The sequence below is a fragment of the Spea bombifrons genome, chromosome 3 (assembly GCF_027358695.1).
Source record: "Spea bombifrons isolate aSpeBom1 chromosome 3, aSpeBom1.2.pri, whole genome shotgun sequence".
In the NCBI taxonomy this organism is placed as follows: domain Eukaryota; kingdom Metazoa; phylum Chordata; class Amphibia; order Anura; family Pelobatidae; genus Spea; species Spea bombifrons.
The window spans coordinates 106,780,500-106,794,487 of NC_071089.1; the positions used below are offsets into that span (position 1 = coordinate 106,780,500).

A 13,988-nucleotide genomic window follows, 5' to 3' on the forward strand; every position below is an offset into this window, starting at 1 on the left:
AAACCCTAGAATCTGGTCACTGAATATAAAGTGCCATTCGGACATCTGAGTCCCGATGACAAGTTTAGCCTGGGCATGATTAATAATTGAAGCAGACTGTTCTTTCCAGATGTTGATTTAATATTAATGAGCAAAAATGGATCTTGCTTTAAGTCAATGTTGAGAAAGTAGTCTACAGCATTCAAATTTCCATGCGAAATAATATGTTTGTCGATGAATAGATAGATAGTTTAATGAAAAAGAAAGAAAGAACCAATCTCTGACTCTCAAATTTTAAAGAATATACTGTATGTTAAGTCAAATAATAACTAATATATATATATATATATATATATATATATCCAATATATGTATTTGTGTGTATATGTATGTATGTATATATATATATATATATATATATATATATATACACAATAATTCCAGAAATGTGTACCATTATGATGTAGCATTAAACTCACACTGTGCTTAACAGCTGTGGAAGAAAGAAAAATACAATGCCTATTTCACCATAGACGTTTACAGCTTCTCTGACAGATATTGATGTGTACTATATCTGCTAGGAGTTATTGCCTCTTTGTTTACTATAGTAGTGCAACAAATTATTATGTTGGGGCGCTCAATGTAACATATCACGGTTTTCATGAGGACTGAGTGTGGGAGGGGAACGAGAGATTAGATGCAGATGTTAACTTGTCCACATGATCCTGTGTCTGACTGTGTACATTATAGTCAGAAACACTATTATTGATAATCTTGCTACAATAATACCATCATATTAATATACTCAGGGTAGATGTTGAAATAATAACAAAAGTGACTACAAGGACTAAGTGTACTTTTAAAGCCTCTTGTTTCGTTTATTAGGAATGTCCACAAATCTCCAGAATAAAAGTGTGACATACAGAAACAAATTACATTTTCCTATTTGTTTGAGAACATTACTACTACTACTATACTTCACTGACTCCGAAACTTCTCAATTTTTTTTTTTTTTTTTACATAAAAGTGAAGAATTTTCTCCTGCAGGTTAACGTGATAATACTCATGTAGAGGGTGAAGCATGAAAAGCGGCCTACTATGGAAAATGGAATGTCCCGTCCATCCTTGATGGGATTGTCTATTCATGTTCTGCATGCTAGTGCCACTATAATATATCACGCGGGTGTGTGATATGGTCATGTTTTTGGTTGCTGTCAATAAAGAGTTAAACGAGTATTCGAGAAAAAAGGTCTGGACTTGTTATGGCATCGCCTTTTTCTCTGTTGAGAAATGATCGTTAACGGCAATGGTGTATTTCCTGTAATTTGAAATGTATTATTTTGTAGTTCTATTCTATAGGGGCTCATTAAAGAACACATGGGTATCGCCAACCAAGAAAACGTTACAAATAAAAGAAGAATATAATCCCTGATTTTGGCAGGTTCCCGTCACACGTGCACAGCGAGATGCTGCTATTAAATTACACTGCTATTATAGGAAATTGTAGAGTTACCAACATGTTGCAATTTGGAGAGTGAGGACTCCAGGGGTATTCTAATAAACTTTTCTTGCAATCTGGCAACTAAAGTTGATCTACTACCTTCTCAAACCTGTATAATATATATATATATATATATATATATATCATTCTGAAAGAATCACTTTGTATATATATAACTTTTATTCCCTCCTGTTAAGCTGCTGATTGGTTCAGACAGTGTTTGTAAGGCTAGGGTGAGAAGAACAGAGATCATTTTGGTCAGGATAATATCACTTCCATCTGGAATCTTTTCACCCAGTGGGGGGACTTGCTAAGGTTCACACCAGACTCTTAGTAACTAACCCCTAGTAGCTGAATTACATTTCTTCACTGTTATTAAAAAAAAAAATTGCTTTGATTTGTTTGTGGCTTTGAATGTGTGGTAGGGACATATATTATATATATTATATATATTATATAGTATAGCTTCACATCCGTAGACATCTCAGAGGCCAACATTTGTAAAATTATCAATGTTTTAACATTATTACCGATTTAGTAAAGTCTGATTTCACTGTGCATTGTTCATAATAATTACACTTTTACACTTATTAGGTCCAGATCTGGGGCCCGCCCGGGTAAATAGGTGGTGGGCCACTGGCCAAAACTGCCCGATACTATCCGGTCCTGTAGTGTATGCCTGCAAAATGGATATGCATTTTCAGTCTTAAAGTTCCAGAGTCACCTAGTCACCCCCAGTCTGGCCCTGGTACAGATCAAACTGTATACTGCAGCTGAAACACTTCAAGGCTAATATGGTATCTCCTCAGTGTGCCAGGTTTCTTATTAGCATATTTGATATATTTCATGAGCCTGGACTTGTGCAGATTGATGCTCTTTTGTATTGTCTTGTGTTTGGGACTTGTCTATTAAGTATTCTCACCTGTTTTTGCCATCTAATCTGCAGTATTAGTCTCGGTTCTCCAAACTGGGACCAGACGATTTGATCAATAATATGTTCCAGGTGCAGATAGTCTATTTTGTAAAAAGCTATTACTGCAAAATCATCACTGCTGCTATCCGTTTGCCCAAAAAGTCCCTTCAACCTCATTACTATGATGGGTTTTATTATGATTCCCAGCATGGGACACCAAGCATAAGATGATCCATAGCCAAAGTTTAAAGACTTTAACATTTTGATTTCCACACCCAAAATTATTCCAGTTCTACGTTCGATATGATTTTATATTTTACTTGAAAACATATCTTCCTAAAACTCATCGTTAATACATGTGAATGCTTGTTACCCGTAGAAGGCAACAAAACTAGCACTTTCTAATCTCGTCCTAAAGTTTCATCCTCCTCACTCCACCCTTACAAAGGCTCCCAGAACCAATCAAAAGCAATCAGCAACTTATAAGGAAAGAGATAACTTTGAAGAGGAGAAATCATGCTTCAAATATAAGGTAGGTGTCAGATTATTCAGATTGGATAATGTTTTTAAATAACATTATTTATCATTTGTATCCTAAACTCCTTTCTTTAAGCAACTTAATAATAAAATGCACTCTGTCTCAACACTTTGTATGAAAACTATTTACACAGTAAAATACCTGCACAATTTCTCATTGATCGAGCGTTCTCCCTGTAGTTATATGATTAGAAAAATGGATATATACATATTAGCCTCACAGAAAATTGAGTTTTTAGTTGAAGTGGATACGTTCTATTAGAATTTCACTTTACTTTGCTAGCGCTTGTTGCTTTTTATGTATACAAGTGACTTGGGTGCACCCTTGCATTCTTCCAATGCATTCTCTCCTCAGTCCTGAACCTTGCCAGGATCCATCTGTGTGATTGGAACTTTAGATGGTAGGGGCAAATTTACTCCATAAAGAAACAACTTGGTATAACAAAGAGAGGCTACAGGGACTTCCCAATTTATCACTCAAAGAACAACGAATGCTCAATACTTATTTTGATGTCTTGATATTTTTACTTGTTGTTGCCTCAAAAGACACAATGCTATACATTAAATCTGCTTTGTTTGTGCTTGTGAGCCCCACACACGTCATCTCAGTTCTTCTCCTTGCCTCGTGTCTAGTGCTAAACCTCTAGTTTAAGCCTGTACAAGTCAGGAGGCCAGAAATGTTATCTATCCTTGCCTGAAAATGCACTGGGATATCCGAAATCTGTCCGAGGACTGGGTTTGTGCACCCCTTCTAAAATTCATATTTACTAAAACATATGATTGAGTGGAATAAAATGTGCTTGTATAGAGGGGAGCTGTGTGACGGTAATTTGCGCTCATGTATTTCCAGCAGGGGGCCTATCACACTTGAAAGAAAGGACGTAATCAAATTATAATTGGTCGACTTCTCCTCTATTCAAAGAATCTCTTGGGTTTTTGTGCACATCAATAGAATATTACAGAAACATTATATACATATATTAAATATATGTGATATCATTTAAACCTTTAGTGCTTTATGTAAGCACAATATTCAATTTGATGTTATTACAATCAACATTTTTTTTCTGTCACTTTACTTGAGTTATAATGGATGGTCTATATTCAGTTGTGTAATATGACAAAGGTTTTGGGCCACTTTAAAAAAATCTTTATTTTTTCCCATATGTTTTACTTGCAATTACACATATAGCTACTGGGATGTTATATTTTGGCTGGGTCATTTCTGTGCTCAATTAAGGATTTTCTGTGCATCGCCTAGGGTAGATCTGTGTTGGACAGGAGGGGATAATCTGCATTGAACATGTTGTCTGCTACGTATGTTATTTTTACTTCCATATTACTATGTTATTACTATGCAGTTGCTATACATAGTAGGGTGTATGCTGCCCTCCAGCTGCTGCAGGACTACATTTCCCATAATGCTCTTTGGAGATGTAGTCCTGCAGCAGCTGGAGGGCCGCAGGTTTGACACCCACGGTATATGCCATAGGAAAACAGATCTGCTCCCCCTCAGTAGAAACTATGGATACAGTAAGTTTTTGCATGAAAGTATTTGCAAACACTTCATGACTTTCCTACCTTTACAAAACTCCATGCTTGAACATTGAAGCCTGTAAAAGTTCTGTGGAAACTCTGAATATCTCTACCTGCTCTGCTAAAACATTGTGCGCCTCATGCCACGCACCACAAATGCCATGGCACGCATAGGGTTACTGTCAGTGTAACCATCTTTTTGAGTGAAATTTATGTGGTATGGAAAATGCCATTTTTAGAATGTGGGCAAGACCTCCTCTAGCTATGGACAATAGCCCTGATATGGACCACCATGGGACAACCTCCATATATCCATACTAGAGGTCAGAATTGTGCCAGATCTCTACTACATTGAGTAGTGGGGATGTGGCTTGGTTCCCATTGTAAATAGTTGTGCCTTGAATGAGCTCCAGGAAAACAGCGTATTGACCTAAGTCTAATATCGCACGTGTCCATTCTTTATCCAGAGGGTTTAATCATCACCAGAATAAGTCCACTAGCAAAATGGTTATATGGTTCCCACTGCAGACATTTGTTGCAATGTGTGGGACAGATTAGCGAAAAGAGGATAGCTATTGGGAGAATTGTGTATGGCTTACTCTTATTTATACCCAAGCTAAAATTATCTACATGGCCGCAAGCCGGAATAATACAAATGGCACATATCTTCTCTGCTGGCCTCCTCCTCCACTTGCACAAAGATAACTGCCTCCCTACTGGAACTCTATAGTGAGTGATGCTTCAGAAAGCAGATCTACCGCTGACCTGTTGCTACTGCTAGACATTTCCACTTCACATTAATAGCACTTAAAGCAGACCAGGGCAGATCTAACAGAGCAGAAACTTCACAAACTGACTTGCGGCAAAGGTGGCATCCTATGACACTGCCATGTTTAAAGTCACAACCCATTCTACTGCCAATGTTTGTCTCTGGAGATGGCTGCCTATGTGCTTCATTCTATACACCTGTTAGCAATAGGGGTTGCTGAAACACCTAAACCTAAATGATTAGGAGGGTTGTCCCAAATAATTTTGTCCATATAGTGTATACGTATTTCAAACCCCTTTGAATTACAGGTTGCTTCTTCTATATCGGGTTATTTCTTGCAAAATGTTGTTTGCATTATGTTGGCAAAACATGCACTACATTATGTTCGCAAAATGAATGATCTTTATAATTACAGTCCAAAAGCCTGACAGCGCTATCCAACAATGTATGTAAAATAGCATATTAAAATGTAGGTTACCTGAAATATATCTAAATTTATCCTATTCTCGTGAGATAACTTGGGTTGAAGGCAAGACGGCTATTTTTAAGCAAATGTCAAAAGAAAATCTTTGATATTTGGTTGTGGGCTCCCACTTTTCATAGAGGCATTTCCTAAATCCATGTTTGATGAGATTCCTCTGCTATAAATTCTGTAAATTCCCTCTAGTCTGAAGCGGCACAGAGTGTGCTTCATGGAAATGTCATCTGCCAGCACTGCAATTACTCACACTCTGGCAATCATGTGCACATTTCAGAATGGGTCGAATTCAGGTGAGAATGAGAACCAGCAATCAAGCCTCTGGAATTGAGAACAAAGCCATTCTATTTCATTTGCCATCAACACAGCCATCAAGTCCTTAATTACAAGGCAAGTGTCAAGCCCAGCTGCTGTGTGCCATATTATTACGCCGTCCTGTTTTAAATCAGTTTTGTATCGACGAACTGCAAAAAAGGAACCCCCAGCTCAATTCCAGAAGAAAGAATTTGGGACAGACTGACATGGTGGTAATGGGTCATAGAAAAAAATAACAGAAGGTGCTTTAACTATTTAAAACTGTTCATGCAGTTTTCTTTATTTTCTAGAACCAGAGGGACCATAAATTGGATGTGAGATACAAAATGAATCAATGTTTATTTTTAGATCTATACAGCTCTCCATGCAAATACACATTACTAAGGCTGTTTCATTCCATCTAAAGAAGAGACCTCTGATATAAACACCGTGTAAGATAAAAAGTAGACACTCCCAACTTATCTCAGGTTGTGTAGCAAGATCAGCTGTCCTTCATAAAGGATCAGAACTCATGAGCAGCACTGAGATCATTTTATTCAGCGCTTTCACTTGGACAATTGGGAGAGCATTAAGGACATTCTATCCCAACTTGTAGAACTCTGTGCTCTTTACAGCTTGAAGGACTCGGGATCCAGATGACCCGTTGTTTTTAAATTGTAAGTTATTTTGTGAAATTTGTATGTAATAAATCCGATTTACTTGAATGCTTCCCCATTGCCTTATTTGAGAATGGAGACTGGACGAGTGTGACATCTCATATTTGACACAGAAGCCTGAGAGGTCCAATTGAAAGCGCTGAATATAGTGATCGGAATGCTGCTCATGAACCAGTTCTGAACCTTTATGAAGGAGGACTGATCCTGCTACACAAGCTGAGATAAGTTTGAAGTGTCTACTTTTTATCTTACACAGTGGTTTTACTGTTGGATATTATTTGATAATTTTTAGCGCACATCTTCACTTTTTCTATTCTGCCTCCTGCATAAGACTGCAAACCTGCTACTTTCAGCATGAAATGACATGACCTGCATGTCAACTACATGCACTCCATGGCAATACACTGACAAGTTGCTATTTCTTCCTTTTCCACCAGAAACCCTCTACTTGTGCATTTCAGTGTCACATTAACCCTCTGCGAGAGTAAGAACTTTCTTCTGCCCATGTGTGGGTTTGTGTGCCATGTGATTGTGTCAGTCAAGCTGTAAGGACATTATGTGCCAGCCACCTTTATAAAATGGTATATGCACCCTTACACGATTCACCTAGCATGCCTGCTCGCCTCCCAGTAGAGATACATTAAGTATAATGGGATCATTAGGCAGTATGAGCCATGGAAGTCTGCACTAATAAGAGTCACTGAGGTCCAACAGTTTGCAGGAGGAACAGCCAGATCCTTTACACTGAATAACTAGTATCAAATGTTCAATAAAACATATATACAAATATATTGCATGTTTAACTACACAAATTCCCTTCACCTCAAGCATTGTTTCTTTGTTCTCTTCTTGCTAAGTCCCTCACCCCTAAGACTTAAGACAGGACAAGGCCAGCAGTTATTTCAACTAGGAACAAGCCCAACCAAAATGGGTCAAACCACATCTGTCATGCAGACACAATCTAAGGTATCTAAGTATTATACTAGCTCGTATAGCTAGATGCCATAGAAGAAGAAAGGAGGTGGTTATACCTCTTACAGATCTATGGGTTAGACTTCCCTCTTTATACTCTTGTCATCCATATCCAGCAGCTGCACACTGCAGGACCTTATCTATTTTCGGAGCACTTTGCCGGGTGTGCCACATGGCAGTCCGGAACTTTCCCTAAATTTGAGAGAGATGGGGTCCGGGGCCTAGTAGGTTCCAATTTAAAGGAAGCATTAACTGCACCTTCTACTAGCATGTTAAGCAACTAAACCCTAGCAGATCTGTCAATTTATTCTTTCCTCCAAAAATGTCTTCACTTATAAGCAATATAGAAACTTTTACTGAAACAACCTATTGCTTTTGTGTCACATGACAAAATCTTATGTGACTAAATCAATGACTGGAAAGGTTTCGGCCCTTTGTTAGTTCTACAGTAGGAGCGATGCATCTCATGCGGCATTTAGTTACTATGGCGATAAGCTCAATAGAGTAGGTGGAACAGCACCTTTAATTATTTCGTTTAAAAAAATTATTGGAAGTAAAGCTGCACCCGCTTCATACATCATCACCTTCTACATCCCCCACTTTATTAAGATTGTGGGAGCAGACACCAATAGTGAAAGGAAAGAGGGTACATTGTGTATAAGATACATAAAAATAAAAAACATTTTAGTTAAGATAGTGTGAAATATTTCATTGTTTCAAGTGCAGTGTTTATTAGGCTGAAAGGGGAGGACAACCTGATTTTTTTTACAGCTCTTATATATTACAGTTCTTATATATGACATAACAGTTACATATTTTAAGCAAAGCTGTCCACTTTAAAAATGCTTTCTAATGTGGCTCAACCTGTACGCAGGCAGCTTTACATGTCTTAGTAATATTTTCTATTTTCGTTTGCTCCTAAGCTATTGACAATTCCAGAAGAACATTGCGAGATTGAGATGTGATGCTAATATTAAGGAAGATAAACTCGACATTTACAGATCTGTAAATAATATGAAGAATAATATGAAGAATAATATGAATAATATAAAGCCAAGTCCACCGCACGTTCCACTGCAAAAACCAACAAAGTTTTATCATTATAATTGTGGCTTTACCTATACTTGCAAAGAACAAATCGCAAACAAATCGCAAAGAATTTGAATTAAATAAGTAGCACCAAGCAATATAAAATGAAGGCTTATAACTAAGTACATTAATGGAGCTTAAGAAGGAGAAAAAATAAATGAAAGAGACTCGCTCCTTTCACAGGTCTCCTATTGTCCTCACACAATAGTTCCTCAGGTACTTTGTCAGCCTGCATGGTGGGAAATATAGTTGCCTCCATGACGAATTAACCGAGTTGTATCTAATTTGACATAGTATCCACAAAAGGTAGGCGTAACTCCAATTTCGTAGAGAGTATTACATATACTCCATTAAACTCCGTCAAAGTATTTTCCATCTCTTTATTCCATATCAAGTGTGTGTCTGGCTCTTGAGATTTACTATATTTAGTATGAAAATAAAAATATTTATACTACTTTAATGGAGTTTATTTACTAAATTCGAGTGCCGCCTACCTGTTGGGATTCTCGGTAATAATTTGGGAGCTTGTGGCCAGCCCGTGGTTCGCAGAGCTCTGACCAAACTTTTGTGGGGGGGTCTTAATTTAAGCCGATATGGCTGGTTATTGTGAGTATGTTCTAGTTTGACTGACATTTATATGTTATAGAAAATGTCTATGGATGGCAGTATAATGAGTTACTTAAAAGTAGCCATTTAATTCCAGGACAGAAGTAGTCAATATTACTGCAAAACGGTAAAAAATGTATATAATATATAAAAGAGGTAAATTACATTTAAAAAATATCTGCAATGAAGAAAGAACTATAGAAAGGACTAAAGAGATACAAAAATCTAAATAATGCTTTGAATAGAGAGGAATTTTAAGACATTGGTAACATTTGGAAGCCCTAGTGTATTTTTTTAAACCATGAAAAGCAAACAGCGATTTCCAATTTCTATTTTGTATGAATTTAATGTCCGAAGAAGATATGTAATGTATTATTTAGAAGCGCAGGATCCGGAAAATATATTATAACAGAATTGAGTGAAACCAGCTTTAGAAACTTATAATAAATAATTGAACAGCGCGTGTAACTGACAGGCCTCTAATGGAATTCGGTGTAAGGGGAACATGTCAATACTTCCTGTTCTGCCTCACACGATACACCTCGGTTTCGAATGGCTGGCGGGGTAAATGACCGGTATCAGTCTAGTTCCTTGTAAAAAATAGAAATAAAATGACGAGCCCCTGAAACTGTTACCATGTTATGAGACGCCGGTATTCTAAATGTTGATAAAGCAATGGCTACTATCACAGTCAGAAGTGATAATGTATTCCTTGGAGATAATGATATCTTTGCGTAATTCTCTGCAATGGTATATGCTGAGAATTTTATTTTTTTTCTCAGCTGAAATTTATATAGAACCAGAAATATATATATAGTTTGAGAATAATTGAATACTACTACTTCAGAAGCCTTTGGCTGCTCTATTAGTGACGGATGGATAGATGAATTGTGAATTTGTGGTGCCAGTGTCATGAATGTTCATAAATTATTAATTAATAAGAATATATTACATATATGTTTCGCAAAATTATTATATTATTCTGGATTACACTGTATTATTCAACGAATAAGTTAAATTTGCTATGGTTTAATTCATAAGGGTTGTAATTTTGGTCATGGGGTACTGCTTAAGTATTTATACAACTGCATCCAAAACAAAAATCAGAAAGACGATTAGGGAGAAATACAATTCTAACTGTATTTAAATATATTACCAGCCAACTTAGAACTCCTTGATTGATGACATCTGAATTTTTCATTCCAAAATCTCTTTTGTATCTCACGAGCTGAAAATTAACTGCCAGTAATTCGGGCCCAAAATCTTGGGTCCAATTGATCTGTCTGACTTCTTCATGAATCCACAGCTTAAAATACAATTAAAGAAAAAGAAAGAAAAAAAAATCAGTGCTGCTTCGTGTACATTTTAGTTTCCAAATTTATACAGCAGAATAATAATTCACACAGACAAGTATTGCATAATTCTTTTTTAACATATTGAGAGTTCAGAATTATAGCTAAACTTAATATTTATTAATACATATATCACGGATACATACCGTATTGGCTCGGATATAGGCCGCCCCCGTCTATAGGCCGCACCCTAAAAGTTTGGTGCTTTTTTAAAGAAAAAGTTTTTTTCTTTAAAAAAGCACCAAAAAAACATACTGCCACTCTGCCCCCCCCGCGATATGCTACCACTGTCCTCCCTCCCCGAGATATGCTACCACTGTCCTCCCTCCCCGAGATACGCTACCACTGTCCTCCCTCCCCGAGATATGCTACCACTGTCCCCCTCCCTCCCCAACTTACCGGAGCAGACTCCCGGGTGTCTTGCGGGGCCGGCGGGGGACATCTACGCAATACAACTTCCGGTGCGGCACATCCGGCACCGGAAGTTGTATTGCGTAGACGTCCCCCGCCGACCCCGCAAGACACCCGGGAGTCTGCTCCGGTAAGTCCGCGGGGGGTGCAGAGGTAAAACGCATCCGCACGATCCGCTTAGACAACCTCCCGTGCCGGCACCCCCCCCCGTGGGAAGTGCTGGCAGGGGAGGCTGTCTGAGCGTATCGGGGAGTAGGATGCAGGTCCCCTGCACCGCTGCGGGGGATCTGTATCCTAACCCCGCTGCCTGCCCGGCACCCGGGACTGCATGTCCCGGGCGTCGGGCGCTAGACCCCGAATATAGGCCGCACCCCCACTTTAAAGTCTTAAAGTGGGGGGAAAAAGTGCGGCCTATATTCGAGCCAATACGGTATATTCATTAAAAAGCAAAAAATCCACAACATAAGAAAAAATGACAAAAATAGTAAAGGGCTCAGGAACACTAAGCAAAAAAATATAAAATAATGTTTGGGGGTTTTTCGTTAATTTTATTTTTTAATATATTTATTAGTGCATATTGGCACCGTATAGTAGCTTCCTTTTCCTTCAGGATTCAGGTACTTTAAATTTATAATGTTGAATTTATAACAAAAATCTTGTGGTGTAGGTTCAGAAAACATTAATGTCAGATGAAACATATCCATTCTTTTAAGTGTAGAATGCATGCTGTCTCACAAAAAAAATAATGCCTAAGGCATAAAAATAATTTTGGATAGCTAACAAAAGATGAATAGACAACGTTGGTTTGAACAGCTTTATAGAAATTCTCAGCAAGGTGTGGAGATTTTTTAACACAATGCAGATAATGTGGTTAACTAAAGAAAGGAATTTACCCAAGGCATCACTTGTAAAAAAAAAATTAAATATCTTATTTTAATATTAAGGGGCTCGATAGTGTTGTGATAAGAGGCTGAGGGTCTAATGGATAATGCTATGTATGGGGTGTTGCTATATAGTGTTGTGCAGGGAGTGAGGGGCCACTGGATAGTTTTGTGTGGGGGGGTCAAGTGGAGGACATCTCACAATAACTACATACAGTAATTCTATTGTGCTCTACCCAAATATATACACAGAAATATAAAACATGACAGCATATAAGAACCATTGGCCCATGTAGTCTGGTAATTTCCCTTCATATTAAGACATTTAACAATCCCTGGTCATGTCTTAGGTTCAGGACAGCCTTATAAATTATTCCACTAATTAACCACAGCTAATACTACTAGACCAGCAACAGGTTCTTCAGAAGTAACCGGATTTGCTCATTTGTTCAGAATATCTTATTTCTGTGTGAACCTCACATTATTTTTGTGAGCTATAGAGCAGGACTGTACAAGTCCATTCCTAAACAATCACAAATATCCCAAGAATTCTTTGTATACCTGCCTGTAGAATGCTACCAGACAGAATGCATAATACCTGTTATAAAGTTTGGTGTAGGAGGGACAATGGTCTGGGGCTGATTTCCAGGGTTTCGGTAAGGCCCTTAGCTCCAGTGAAGGGTAGTGTTAATGCTACAGTATACAAATACATTTTAGTCAACTGTATGTTTCCAACTTTGTTGCATCAGTTTGGGCAAGGTCCTTTTCTGTCCAGCAGGACTCTGCCTCAGTGCACAGAGCAAGGTCTATAAAGACATGGTTTGATGAGTTTGGTGTGGAGGAACTTGAGTGGCCCGCACAGGGCCCTGACCTCAACCCCATCGAACACCTTTGGGATGAATTAGTATGAAGAATGTCGACCAGGCATTATCATCCTACATCATTTCCTGATCTCAAAAATGTTCTTTTGGCTAAATGGGCACAATTTTCCACAAACACACTCCAAAATCTTGTGGAAATTCATCAAAGAAGCGTGGAGGCCGTTATAGCTGCACAGTTGAGGCAAACTTTATATTAATGCCCATGGTCAGGTGTCCAAATACTTTTGGTCACATAATGCATATATCAGTCCTGAAAACCTTAAATGTGGGTAATGCAGCGTTTTCTTTATATATTTTTGTAGCTCCTTATTTCTGTTTTGCAGTTTAATCATTCATTTTGAGGACCCAACCCAATCTACATGGACCTTTTGTCCTTTCGTTCCATGGTAATAAGGTGTCTGTTTGACCTGTGAATTTAGCAAGGATACAACTGCTTCATATCTCATTATATTAACAACGCATTCTTCATCCTTTTTCCACAATAACAACAAAAAGGTTTTTCTAATTGTTAGGTGTGACTTAATTAATGTTTAACTCAACAAGCTATGAACGCGCTACATAGCGATTAAAGGGGCTTTTACGACTAATCAATGTTTTATACCACAAACTGAGACTCTGTTGCTGGCGATTAGTAAGATACGGTGTTATTGGTAATGTTCAGTAGTTCATAAACATAATGTTTCAGGGTTGGTCATTATAGCCTTTCAAAGAACATAAGAGTTGTGCACGTTTTAATCATATAAATGATATATGATATGATATAGTGGCAGAGAAGATTACCATCCGCCATGTTTTTTTCATAGATGCAAGATTTATTCATGGTGACATATGAGTGCAAATAACATTTATTCGTGGGTCCTTATGGACTGGCATCCTGGTGTGGAGGCCCTAACTCCATAACTGGGAACCTTCCTGGGTTGGGCGCTCAGAATGCAACGTCTCCTCTTATAGGGGTGAGTATGGGCATGGAAGTAGGCATGAGTGGGCAGAACCTTGGCAGTGTAACCAAATATCACCCCAATGCCTATAGAATGGACACATTAACCCACGGCGCCGAACTTTGGATGAACTTTTGCAGGTATGCCCACATCTGCTAATTATTTAACTTTTTA

The 13,988-nt window shown here is 38.0% G+C and overlaps 1 protein-coding gene across 1 annotated transcript in view; it reads right to left on the minus strand.

Moving 5' to 3' along the window:
- MYT1L (myelin transcription factor 1 like) overlaps positions 1-13,988 on the minus strand; it is a 172,516-nt gene that overhangs the window by 112,476 nt on the left and 46,052 nt on the right. Inside the window, exon 2 of the mRNA XM_053460856.1 lies at positions 10,508-10,657. The gene's annotated coding sequence lies outside the window, so the exon portion shown is untranslated. The remainder of the gene's footprint in view (positions 1-10,507; positions 10,658-13,988) is intronic.